This window comes from Pyrus communis, chromosome 9 (assembly GCF_963583255.1).
Source record: "Pyrus communis chromosome 9, drPyrComm1.1, whole genome shotgun sequence".
Classification (NCBI taxonomy): Eukaryota; Viridiplantae; Streptophyta; class Magnoliopsida; order Rosales; family Rosaceae; genus Pyrus; species Pyrus communis.
Genome location: NC_084811.1, coordinates 17335805 through 17349172, shown reverse-complemented (window position 1 = coordinate 17349172; position 13368 = coordinate 17335805).

The window sequence follows — 13368 nt, the reverse complement described above, 5'->3', positions numbered from 1 at the left end:
CAGAGGTGACGCCAAACGCACACTTTAACGGGTTCATCTTGAGGTTGTATTTTCGCAGCCTTTCGAACACTATTCGCAGATCCTTCAAGTGGTCTGATCTTTTCTTCGTCTTAACCACCACATCATCTACGTAACATTCTACGTTTTTGTGTAGCATGTCATTGAAGATTTTCTGCATTGCGCGTTGATACGTAGCTCCAGCGTTCTTTAGACCAAAGGGCATCACCTTGTAGCAGTAGATACCTTTTGGAGTACGAAAGGCTGTTAGTTCCTCGTCTTCGAGCGCCATGCGAATTTGATTGTACCCAGAAGAGCCATCCATGAATGATAACGCCTCATGGCCAGTGGTTGCATCCACCATGATTTCAATGATTGGCAAGGGGAAGTCATCCTTTGGGCAAGCATCGTTGAGGTCCCGGAAGTCTACGCAAACACGTATTTGTCCTGATTTCTTAAGGACAATGACGATGTTGGAGATCCACTTGGGGTATTGTACTTCTCGAATAAAGCCTGCTTCGATTAGCTTGTCAATCTCGACCTCGATTTGTGGGATAAGCTTAGATCGATAGCGTCTTTGAGTTTGCTTTATCGGCCGTGTTCCAGGCCTGACCGCAAGATGATGAACAGCGATGATAGGGTCCAGGCCGGGCATTTCTTTGTAGGTCCAGGCAAAGACGTCTTTGTACTCTAACAAAAGCTGATAATACTCCTCTATCTCGTTTGTACTTAATAATGCACTTACGAAGATAGGATTTGGTTCCTTGCTTGTACCTAAGTTGAGTTCCTTGAGATCATCGATCGTGGCTTGCCCCCCATCTTCGAGCTGTGGTGGTGCAGCAGTGACATCTTCCTCGGGGATTTCGTCTTCTTTACCTTCTTGAACCGTGATGTGGAAAACATCTTGGATCTCCTCTTCAGTGCTGTCTTCTCGAGCTTGTTGGCATAAGGATTGTCTGGTGTCGTTAAGCCTCTTGAAGACAGAGGTTCGGTCTTGACCACCAATGCGATTAAGCACTGCAGTTCTGGAGCTTGAATGGCTCATCCTATCGAAGACCGACGTCCGATGGGAGGGTTTAGGCTCTTCTTGGTCTCGTTCAATGCTCACGCTGATGTGTTGAGCGCTAGTGTTTTTCGCTTTGTTTGAAATCATCACAGGTGCATTTGGTGTGAAACCAAGTCTGGCTTTGTTGTTGTCAACTCCGTAACCATGCTCCTTCAACTTCTTTTGAGTTTTGGTGAGGTTACGTTCTTCGTCATTGACAGTGTTTGAAACCTTCTTTCCAGCCACCGCAGAAGAAGTGAGGTCATACCCGGCCCTTGACATGAGTTTGTAGGCGTTAGGGTCGAAACCTTCCTCGGTCCTCTTGGTTGGAAGAAAGCTTGATTCCACCTTCTTTGGTAGAGCTTTTATGAAGCCTTGTGGTAGTCTTGCGACCGTAGCACCCCCTAGCTGTGTCAAAGGCAAAACTGCATTTGTCTTGAGCAACTTCAGATTATCCGCGTGCCACTGTGTGTCGGCTTCTCTTGTTCCAGTTTCGAATGGAGATTGACCATTCTTTCTTCTTGACATCGGGATATATCGAAATATGGGTGCGTTCGGTCCTTCTGACGGCATCCTACTCCCTTTGGTTGTTGCAGGTTTAGCAAACTCGTCATCGTCTTTGCTTGAAGATGGCACGACCTGCTTTTTTTGCTTTTTAGGCATGACTTGCCAGTCCTGCTTTTTAGGTGCTGCTTTGCCCGTGGATCTGATATCTTCCGGAAGGGCTTCGGGTACCATGTCTTCATCCATGTAGAACTTGGCGTCTGCAAAGTGTGATTCAGCTTCGGTGAATGGCTTGGTATCACCTTGGATCACCTTCACTCCTTCTCGGTAAAATTTTAGGCATTGATGAAGGGTGGATGGCACTACCCCATTTGCGTGGATCCAAGGTCTTCCTAAAAGCAAGCTGTAGGAAGTTCTTGCATCAATCACGTGGAATATCGTGCTTGATTTGAGTTCACCCATGGTCATCTCTACTCGGATCATGCCCATCGCCCTTTGTCCTCCTTGGTTAAAACCCTGGATCAGCAGACGGCTCAGGGATAGTTCATTCACCTTGATGCCGATTATGGTCATTGTTGATTTTGGCATGATGTTTATGGCCGACCCACCATCCACAAGCATGCGGTTGACTTTGTATTCCCTTATGTACCCGGAGACGAAGAGAGGACGGTTGTGAGGCTTTGATCCCAACAGTAGGTCTTCGTCAGTGAAGTTAATTGCGTCATGGACAGCACAACATGTGGCTGAAGCTTCGAGCCTTCGTCGTTACTTTCTTGCACTTCGTGGTCGTCGGGACCTGCCAAGACTGCTGCTAGTGCTCTTCGCATCTTTTTTGGCAATGGTAGCGCTTCCTCGATGCTAAAGTGTGTTGGCAGACCTTCTCCAGGTGTAAGGGTCTTTTCTACCTCAGTGGCGATAGCTTTGCCTTTTGAGGGTTTTTCTATTTCTACTTCAACCATGTGACAGGCCACAGTAGTGCTCTGTTGGAAAAAGTCATTCGGGAAGTATTCATGTAAGGAAACGGGAATGCGTGGCCCCTACTCTGTAGGTTCCCCAGCATATGTTGTCTTATCATGTTTTATGTTTCTTTTAGGCTTCGCATTGTTGCGGCCGTGGTGATTTCTTCTTTGTTCCACCTTTGGCTGTATGACTCGTGGTCTTGGTTTCCTTGTCTTTTTGTAGGTTACCAATATCCATCCTTCTTCATCATCAGCATGTGCATCTTGGTCGCTTCTCTCCAGTGATGGTTGTGTAGGATGTGCCGTGCGACTTGAGCATTCACGGGAATGGTCAGGTGTCGTTTGGAGAGGCACAGGATCAAATGATCCAAACGCAATTGTAGTGGTATGCGTTGCGGCCGTGTCCTCAAGGTCGAGCTCAATTTGCCCTTGTTGTGCTAGCTTCATGATGAGTTCTTTAAGAACGAAGCACTTGCCAACAGGATGGCTCACAATACGATGGTACTTGCAGTATCTAGGATCGTTTGTGCGATTCATTTTTTCAGGACGCTTGCATTCGGGTAGCTCGATCACCTTTTTTTCCAGCAAGTCATCTAACATGGCAGCCATGTCAGAGTCAGGAAAAGGGTACGTTTTCTGTTCCAACTCTCTTAATGTGCTCTTGTATCTGTCTTGGGTGCGAGAAGGCTCACTTGTCTTTATCTCTTTCGCTTTCTTCTTGGAGGAGATCTTGATGGGCGCTGATGAGGTCTTGATGGGCACTGAGGAGGTCTTGATGGGCGCTGAGGGGGTCTTGATGGGGGTAGTGTTGACGGTGAAAGCTTCCTTAGCGGGCTTCTTCCCGGTCTTGTCTACATTTGGGGCGAATACTTTATCCTTATTGAAGTTAGTAATCGGCTCCTTTTTCCCGTGATTAGCGATACTCAGCTCCATGTCGTGGGAACGGGTTGCTAGCTCTTCGAATGTTCTTGGTTTTATGCCTTGGAGGATGTAATGTAACCCCCAGTGCATGCCTTGAACGCACATCTTACAGTACGACGACAGGTTCATCTCTCGACTGTTTCGTACTGGTCAGCTCTAACATGCTTACAGTACGACGAGTGCTGTAGAAACGGTTGAGGAATTCCCTTTCTAGCTGGTCCCAACTGTTGATAGACTCAGGTTCGAGGTCAGTGTACCAGTCAAAAGCGTTACTTTTCAGCGAACGCACGAACTGTTTGACGAGGTAGTCTCCCTCTTGATAGAAGCATATTTATGCGACTTAAATGGCTTGTTCTCGTACATTTATGTTATGTTTCTTTAGTTATTTTAGTTCTTTATGCTTCTTTTGTGTGTTTTCAGGTTCTAAGGGCAAAGTATGCAAAAGGATGCCTTTTGGAGCCTTTTGGAGCAAATTAGAGATTGGAATGGATATCATATGCTTGGAGCCAAAAGGATGGACGAAATTGAAGACTTGAAGTAGGAAAGTTAAATCCTAAAAAGACCTCATGTTTGAACATCATTGAAAACTCCTACGCATTTTAGAACACAAAAATAACATTCCTAGCAACCTTAGGACATTGTCGTGTGTTTCCTTGTGTCTCCCTTCCTTGCCATGCAAGGAAGGGCTTTGTTCCCTATTTTACACTACCACTTATCATTCACCACATATCATTCACCACTTATCATATCATAATCATTCACTTATCACTTAACATATCATACACTTATCACTTATCACTCATAATCATCTACACATTTCAACCATTTAAACACATGTACTTCACCTACAACATCCACCTACTCCACCTACAACATCCACCTACTTCACCTACAAATGACATAGCCATATGTTCCCTCCACTACTCCTATAAATACCCTTGCATTCATTCATTCAAGGAACATCTCATTTCATACACAACACATTACAAACACATTCTCCCTTCCCTAGCCGTGAGCTTCCCATCCATTCCCTTATAATCCAAACACCACTCCTCATCCATTTCCATAATCCCCCAAACCTCACCTTAGACCTTGTGCTACAACAACGAGGAAGATAAGAGGGCCTAAACGTTCATACAATTCAAGTTTGAGTTGTTGGAATGTTTAGGTGTTTCTTTGATTTCAATGTTTAAATTCAATTTTCTTTGTTTTGTAATGGAAGAGAAGAGTGCCTAAACGTTCATACAATTCAAGTTTGAGTTGTTGGAATGTTTAGATGTTTCTTTGATTTCAAAGTTATGAGGAACTAAACCCCCCTTTAGCTAGGGGGTGATTCAAAATACATGTTTATATTTGCAATATGAATTGATTACGTTTGGTTGGAATTTCATAAGTTGTGGATTCAATTCGTTTAACTGTTTGATTGATAACTTATTTATGTATGTTCATTGAGATTGCAAGCTTAATTTTCATGCATAAATATGACGCTAGAATATAAGTGAATTTCACCTAATCGTTATGAACTTATATTCACAAGTAGTGGAGGTTGCTTATAAACAATCGCGTTAAACGAATTCTTGGCATAAGTTTCATGCGTATTCCATAGTAACGAATGCCTCGTCGATGTTTATGATTTCCGTTGAACTTAATGATCTTTGTTGAATGTCTCTATCATGCGTATTCCATAGTTAGGGACTTTGATTAAGAATAATTTGGTTGTAATGCGTATTCCATTCAATCCAACGAATCTAGGGAAATCTGAAAGTTAATTTAAGCGGACCTAATTAACTTGGAGCATTGAGTTTCATAATTTATCGAAAGACCAACTGAGAATCAATCTTGTATGCAAGTGTAACATGTGTGGAGAAGAACCCCTTGGCTATTCCATCATCCATATTTTCATCTCATTCATATTTACGTTCTGCCTTTAATTACAATTTGTCCATTTAATTTAATCTCGTCAAATCAAACCCCCCCCCTTTACTTTCTTGTTCTTTAGTGCTTAGAATCTGTTTAGTTTATGTTTTAAAGTATTTTTGAATTCTTTGAGTCTAGTATAGTGTTTTATATTGTTTTTACGTTTTTAAGTCAGTTTCCAAGAGATTAACAATCCCTCCTAATCTCCGGTCCAGAACGATCCCTACTTATACATATACTACAATTTGACAAAAAGAGGGTTTAATTTGTGTGCGTATAATCTTCGCATCACCTCTGTCCCAGCATTGTTGCAAGTTTCAATGAAATGGGCGACATGTTGCTTCGGGTTGCCTTTTCCATCGAACTGCATGAATTTTGGGGGCTGATAACCCCTTGGCATTTTCAAAGCATCAATCTTCTTGGAGTAAGGCTTTGAGTACAGTACGGAGTCATGCGAGCTTCCTTCGTACTGTGTCTTGACAGTGCTTGCGATCATCTCCTGTAGCTGCTGGATAGAGAGAGATCCCATGAATGCCGTTGTTTGGTCTAGCTTCGGCTTCTCTTCAACTTTCTCCGCTGGTGGCTCCTCTTCTTCGTCGTCTTCTTTCTTTAATAGGCCAATATTTGGGTCGACTTTCACGTCGGGCAGCGCATCTAGTTGGTTGACAAGTGCGGCAATCTGCAAGTCCTTCTCTTCCACAGTCCGTGTGAGCCTTGCGATTGCTTCATTCATCTGAGCTAGCTGCTCCTCGATTGAAGTTGCTCCAGTGGTCATGACTTGCATGGTTGTACTGCCGCTCGAATCAGCGTCGGTGAGTAGGGACTCTGAGTATTTCTTCGGGCTTTCCCCCCTTGATGCCCTTAGCGAGGCTAGGGTGATCACAGGCTCGTAGCTCAGGTGCTCTTGTTCCTTTGACAGAGTCAATGCAGGGGCGGAAGCCGCGGCAAAAAGAGCTCTTGCCTTACTTCGGGTTATGATGCCTGAAATATCACCACTTTCGGCGATGATGTTCTTGTTCTTTGCTTTGATTGCAGGAACAGCTTGATCCTTTCTTGATGCCATTTGCGTTTTTCGATGATTGGAGGATAGAGATGAGAGGTAGAGAGGTCCCACTGGGCGTGCCAAATTTGTAAACACGAAAAATTCCTGAAACAAGAAACAAGAATACGTGCACAAAATATATTTTGTGTTTAATGATTTTTGGGGTTACAATTTCTTTGTAATTTGATCCTCTGATTCTATCTTCGTAGGGTGTAGGTTTGTGGATGAGCTGTTGATCCAAAGGGCCGTCGGGGCTTAATCTAGGGATGAACAGTTGATAAACGGATCTTCGAGGGCTTTTGGGCTTGATCTTGAAGGTTGATGGATGAGCGGATTTTCAAGGGCTTTTGGTGTTAATCTTGAAGAACGATTGGATGTGTGGATTTGTTGAGGTTGTTGATCCAAATGGTCGTTGGGGCTTGATCTTAGGATGAACGGATGATGAACGATGAACACCTTCTTCAAGGGGCTGTCGGGGCTTGATCTTGAGTCGGTGGAAGTTCTTCAAGGGCCGTTGGGGCTTGACCTTAGGATGAACGGATGATGAACGATGAACACTTTCTTCAAGGGGCCGTCGGGGCTTGATCTTAAGTCGGTGGAAGTTCTTCAAGGGCCGTTGAGGCTTGACCTTAGGATGAATGGATGATGAACGATGAACACTTTCTTCAAGGGGCCGTCGGGGCTTGATCTTGAGTCGGTGGAAGTTCTTCAAGGGCCGTTGGGGCTTGATCTTAGGATGAACGGATGATGAACGATGAACACTTTCTTCAAGGGGCCAACGACCCTTGATCTTAGGATGAACAGATGATGAACGATGAACACTTTCTTCAAGGGGCCGTCGGGGCTTGATCTTGAGTCGGTGGAAGTTCTTCAAGGGCCATTGGGGCTTGATCTTAGGAGGATTTTGACGAAGAACGAAAAGTGTTTTCTTGATCCTTCGGGATTTGCTTGAGAGCTTTAGAGTTTCAAAGCTTCAAGGTTTTGGTGTGATGTAAATTTCCTTCTTTCTTTCTTCCTTTCTTTTTTTCTTTTCACTAAAATGAATGCCTTGGCTTCCTATTTATAGAATTCCACAACTTGATTTTTGGATTTAAATAATCAGATGAAATAAATCATTTCTGCCAGGTAATGACACGTGTCCTATTTGATGACTTTTCCAATTTATTTCAATTTTTCGTTGAGTCACACGCTACATGTAAAATTTATGTGACACGTGAGCGTTGAAATTTTAATTATTGGTCAACATTCCCTTCACCGAAATTTCGATGTCCACAACCATCACTAAGATATCCTTTCCCAACATACATTCCACTCTTTGGTAGTACAAACTTATCAGACTCAAAAACCAAACGGAAACCATTTTTGCTCAATAATGGTCCGGAGACTAAGTTCTTTCTGATATCAGGCACATGAAGCACATCGTTAGGAATGAGTTCCTTTCCATAAGTCATTTTAGAATTACCTTTCCTAGGCCTTGAACCTTGGATGTAGAAGAATTCCCCATAAGCAGTTGCTCTCCATGAGTAACTTCTTGATAGGTGGTAAACATTTTTCTATTAGAGCATATGTGGCGAGTAGGCCCAGTGTCAACCCACCATTCCTTAGTGTTTCCCACCATGTTGACTTCAGATACCACAGCCGCAAGATTTATGTCAGAGATCTCTTTGGACATCCTCTCTTCCTCGGTTATGTGTACTTCATTACTCTTCTTTTTGGAATTGTCTTGACCTTTGCGGTTTTGACATTCGCTAGCACGATGTCCTGTCTTATTGCAAACAAAACACTTGCTTTTGAACTTCTTAAAATTCCCTTGGCTTGAACTTTCACCAGAGTGCTTCCTTTTTTTGTTATTCTTTGGCTTACCCTTCACAATGTGTGCCTTGGCTTGCATAAGTTGACTGTTAGATTTCTTTTCAGAGCAACGATTATCCTTTTCAATCCTTAATCTTACGATTAAATCTTTAAGTCCCATCTCTTTGCCCTTATGCTTGAGATAATTTTTGAAATCTTTCCAAGCATGAGGTAATTTTTCAATTACTGCAGTCACTTGAAAGGTCTCACTTAGCGACATCCCTTCAGCATGTATTTCATGAAGAATAAGTTGTAGCTCTTGGACTTGATTGATAACCTTCTTGGAGTCTGTCATCTTGTAGTCAAGAAATCGACCGACCACGAATTTCTTCATGCCAGCATCTTCAGTCTGTCATCTTGTTGTCAAGAGAGTTCGATAAGGCTTTTGCACTTTTCATTGGACTATACACATTGTATAGTGCATTATATAATGCATTGAGGATATAATTCTTGCAAAGAAAATCAGAATGGTTCCATGCATCTATTGCAGCCACTTCTTCTACGGTAGTTCCAGACACAGGCGCATCTTCTGTCAGAAACTTTGCCAAGTTCAGAGTGGTGAAGTAAAATAACATTTTCTGTTGCCACCTCTTGAAGTCTATCCCATTGAACTTCTCAGGCTTCTCACCATGATTGGTGGAAGATGGGATCACCACGGGCACAACACTCGCAACTGATGTGCTGCCCAATTCAGTAGAAGAATTACTAGTATCATCCATTTCCCTTAAGAGAGAAAATCACACAATTCAATATATTATAATTAAAGTAAAACAACAAAGTATTTAGGAAACAACCAGACGTTAATTTCTTAATACCGTAACCCACAAGATTATTTAATTAAACTTGGCTAATAAAATATAATCAATTTATGAGCATGCACCGAAATTACTATTATAACCATGAATCATAAATCATGCTTCATATATAAAATGCAACTACCAATTAGTACTATAATGCAAATGCACAACACAATATATATGTCTTCGAATAGTCAATTAAAATATATATGTAGCACTATTGTAACCAACATATAGCAAATAAACCTATTTCTTGTCTTAAGTTGTTGTTGGAAAAGTTATGGAAAACTGCTATATATATTTTATTATATATATTATTAAATAATACACAATAAAATCTCTACAAATGCAAGAAGAATAAGGAATAAAAGAACCTTAAGAGATCGAGGCTAGAATTTGATTCTATAGCCTTAAGACAAGATTGCCCCTCAGTGGTGCCTCAAGGTTTGCGTTGGCAAATGTCTCCCAGGATACAACGATCTTTCTCTTCGTGGAAGTAGCACTCCAATCCACAAAGAAGAGCGAACCAAAGTGTTTAAAACTCTCCCTTTATTGAACACTAAACTACTCTAATTTCTATATGATTTCTGGATGCAAAATTACATCTAAAATGCTTGACTTGGTAGTCTATTTATAGGCAAAGGACAAAGGACAAAGGACAAAGGTTCCGTCTGCACAAAAGATGCGTCTGTTTCCAAGGTAGAAAGGACGCAACCTTTGGAAATTTGCCACCGAAACAATTTGTCTGCTTTTCCAAAAGAAACAGATGCAACCTTTGAGCAAAGGTGCATCTGTTTCCAAAAGCTCCAAAAGTTGCATCGGCTTTTCCTAAACATACATAACCTATTGGGAAAAGCTGCAGGTCAAAACTTTCCAAGACCATTTTCATAATAAAATAAAATTAAAATGACATACACAATCCTTGAAAATCTACCGGTCAAACCTTTCCATGACCATTTTTTATTTTATTTTAATTTTCATTCACTTGAATATTTAATATTTTAAATATTAATAATACTAATATCTAAATTATTAAATTTCTAACACAAGGTTACCTTACCATCCTTACATTTGATAACAAGGTATAATTAAAGTTCCCTTGTCGATACCCATACTTGTTCATGGCTTGGGTTAACTGTACAAAGCAAGCTTTTGGTGACTGCTTCAGATCATAAAGTGATTTACAAAGTCGACACACCTTCCTAGAAGTATTTTGCACTCCATATTCAAGCAGAATGCCCATGTACTTCATCTTTTAAATATTTATGCAAAAAAAGTATTGTTAACAACAAACTGCTTCAATGGCCAATAGAAAGTAGTTGCCAAAGATAACAATACTCGGATAGTATTCATTTTCATAACTGGTGCAAAAGTTTCTTGGTAATTAACACTGTAGGTCTGTGTATACCCCTGAGTAACCAACCTTAGTGATACAATATTCCAAGTCCCATTCTCCTGCAGTGCTTCCATCTCTACGTGCATAACTTCTTTCCACTTTTGGTCATTCAAGGCTTCTTCAACTTTTGTCGGGATTTTTATTCCATCCATTTGATTCACCATGGATTGGTAACTTGGCAAGAGTCTGTGGGTGGATACATAGCTTACAGTGGCATACTTGACCATCCCTCCTAGAAAGAATCTTGATGGCGGTTTCCTGCGATTCTATCTTGGAGGCAACTGATAAGCATGTTCAACATCATAATTAGATAATGTACTATGTTCTGAAATACTTGCCTCAGGGGTATCCATGGACTCGTGAGTGGGTACAAGTGTGTGAGATGAGGCAGTTACCTCAGAAGTTGGTTGTTCTGCTGATATAAGGAATTGGTCAAGCTAATGTCTGAAATCATATGGCTTTTTTTATCAGTAGGTTGTTGTTGATAAGTAGCTTGTTGCTATTTGGTAGGTTGTGTGCTAATCAGACAGCTGTTGTTCGGTAGTTGTATGCTAATTAGACATTTATTGTTCAATAGCTGCGTGCTTATCAGACAACTGATGTCAGGTGGCTGCCTGTTGATTAGACAGCTGCTATTTGGTTGCTAACTGCTAGTCAGACAATTGTTCGGTGGCAGCCTACTAATCTACAGTTGGCTGCTGTTCGGTAATTGTTTCTTCTAACCCTATCATTGTATACCAAATTTCATAAGTTGTCTCCCTCTGAAAGACATGATTGGATTCATCCGGAGAAAATAAAATCTCTGATTCTGAGAATGTAACAACCATAGTGACGTAAAGTCTATGGGATAAAGAATGATAGCACCGGTAGCCTTTTTGTTGCGGAGCAAAGCCTAAATAAACACATTTCACTGCAAAAGGGTCAAGCTTGGAGCACTGATTCCTGTGAATATGAACATATGCGGCATACCTAAAAATACAAGGGTTGAGATTGAGGAAAGCAGGCAAAGACACATGATCTGCTAACACTGCTAAAGGAATGCAAAAATAAAGTCCTTCGGAGGGCATTCGGTAACCACGTAAACGATATATGTAACTGCATTGGTCCAATAATATTATAGAGCAGCGGCTTCAATAGGAAGTGTTATCTCTTTCTTGGAGCACATGATTCTTGTGAAGATGAACATACGCGAAACACTTAAAAATACGAGGGGTGAGATTGAGGGAAGAGGGCAAAGGCACACGATCTGCTAATCCTGCCAGAGGAGTGCCAAATAAAGCACTTTGGAGGGCATTCGATAATCATGCAACCAGTATATGTAGCTGCATCAGCCCAATAATATTGCGAAACAAGGGATTCAATGAGAAGTGCCTGATAGGAGCATATTCATGCGACTTAAATGGCTTGTTCTCGTGTATTTACGTTATGTTTCTCTCGTTATTTTAGTCCTTTATGCTTCTTTTGTGTGTTTTCAGGTTCTAAGGGCCTAGGGAGCAAGTAAGTGCATTTTGAGGCCATTTGGAGCATTTTTGGGCATGGATTGGATAGCTTATCCATGGAGCCAAGAGGATGGACGAATTTGAAGGCCTTGTATGCACTTGAAGACACAAAACAATGGCCCTAACCCAATCACATAACACATTATGCCATACAAACCAACCTATTTTAGGCCCATTCTATGTACTTAAACCCTAGCCCTTTAAACTAGTTCATTTATCACTTATCAAACCATTCACTTATCACTCACCACATATCATTCACTTATCACTTAACATATCATTCATTTATTTCACTTCCATACTCCTCTTAATTCCACATGCATTCTCACACATGCACATCATTCACTCACATTTCCACCATTCATTCTTTATTCCTTTCCAAACATCTCACATGCATTTCTTCATTATTTCCTAACCCTACATGCATTATTTATTGCATCTTCACATGCATTCACACACACTTTACACATTCAAACCGTGAGCTCCCATTCCTATATGCCATTTTCAGATTTCCACCCACTAACCTAGTCATCAACACATGCACTTCCACCTTTCATCCACAATGATTCATGATTCATTCACTTTGCATCCTTTAATTCAATCACATACTTTCCCATTGTATAATACATCCACATGCATCTTTAACCAACAAACATTACAATCACATGCATTCACACACCATCTTCCCTTTTACAAAACACATTGCCGTGCCTTCCCTTCACAATTTCAGCTTTCCTCCTTTTAATTCCACATGCATTCACTTCATCATTACACCACCATTCATTCTTTAAATCCACATGCACATTCAATCATTCATTCAAGCCCCCTTGTGCCATGTTTCACCCTTTGTTCCCACCTATCACATGCATCATCATCAAACAAACTCTAATTGCCGTGGGTTCCCTTTGCTCCCCTTGTGCAATTCCAGTTTTCACATGTGTCCTAGCTGTTTTTCCATCATTCCTTGATGCGTGATTTATACGCACACAAATTAACCCTCTTTTTATCATTTGTAGTATAGGTGCAAGTAGGGATCGTTCTGGACCGGGGATTAGGAGGGATTGTTAATCACTTGGATTTGACTCAAAAACATAGAAACAAAGTTAAAAACGTTCACAAAGACTCAAAGGACTCAAAACAAGTTCAAAAGACTCAAAACTACACAAACACACTCAAATCTGCCTAAAAACCACTTTCTGGGCAGATTTGAGCACAAACACAAATTTGGACGAATTTGTGTAACAACTTGACTCAAGAACGTAAAAACACAATATAAAACACTAAACTAACTCAAAGAATGTAAAACTAAATGCTTGAAACACTAAAACAAACCAAAAGACTCAAACATCACCCAAAACACTCAAAACTGCCTTAAAATCAGTTTCTGGGCAGTTTTGAGCACTTTGGTGAATTTGGACGAAATTGGGAAATAAAATGAAT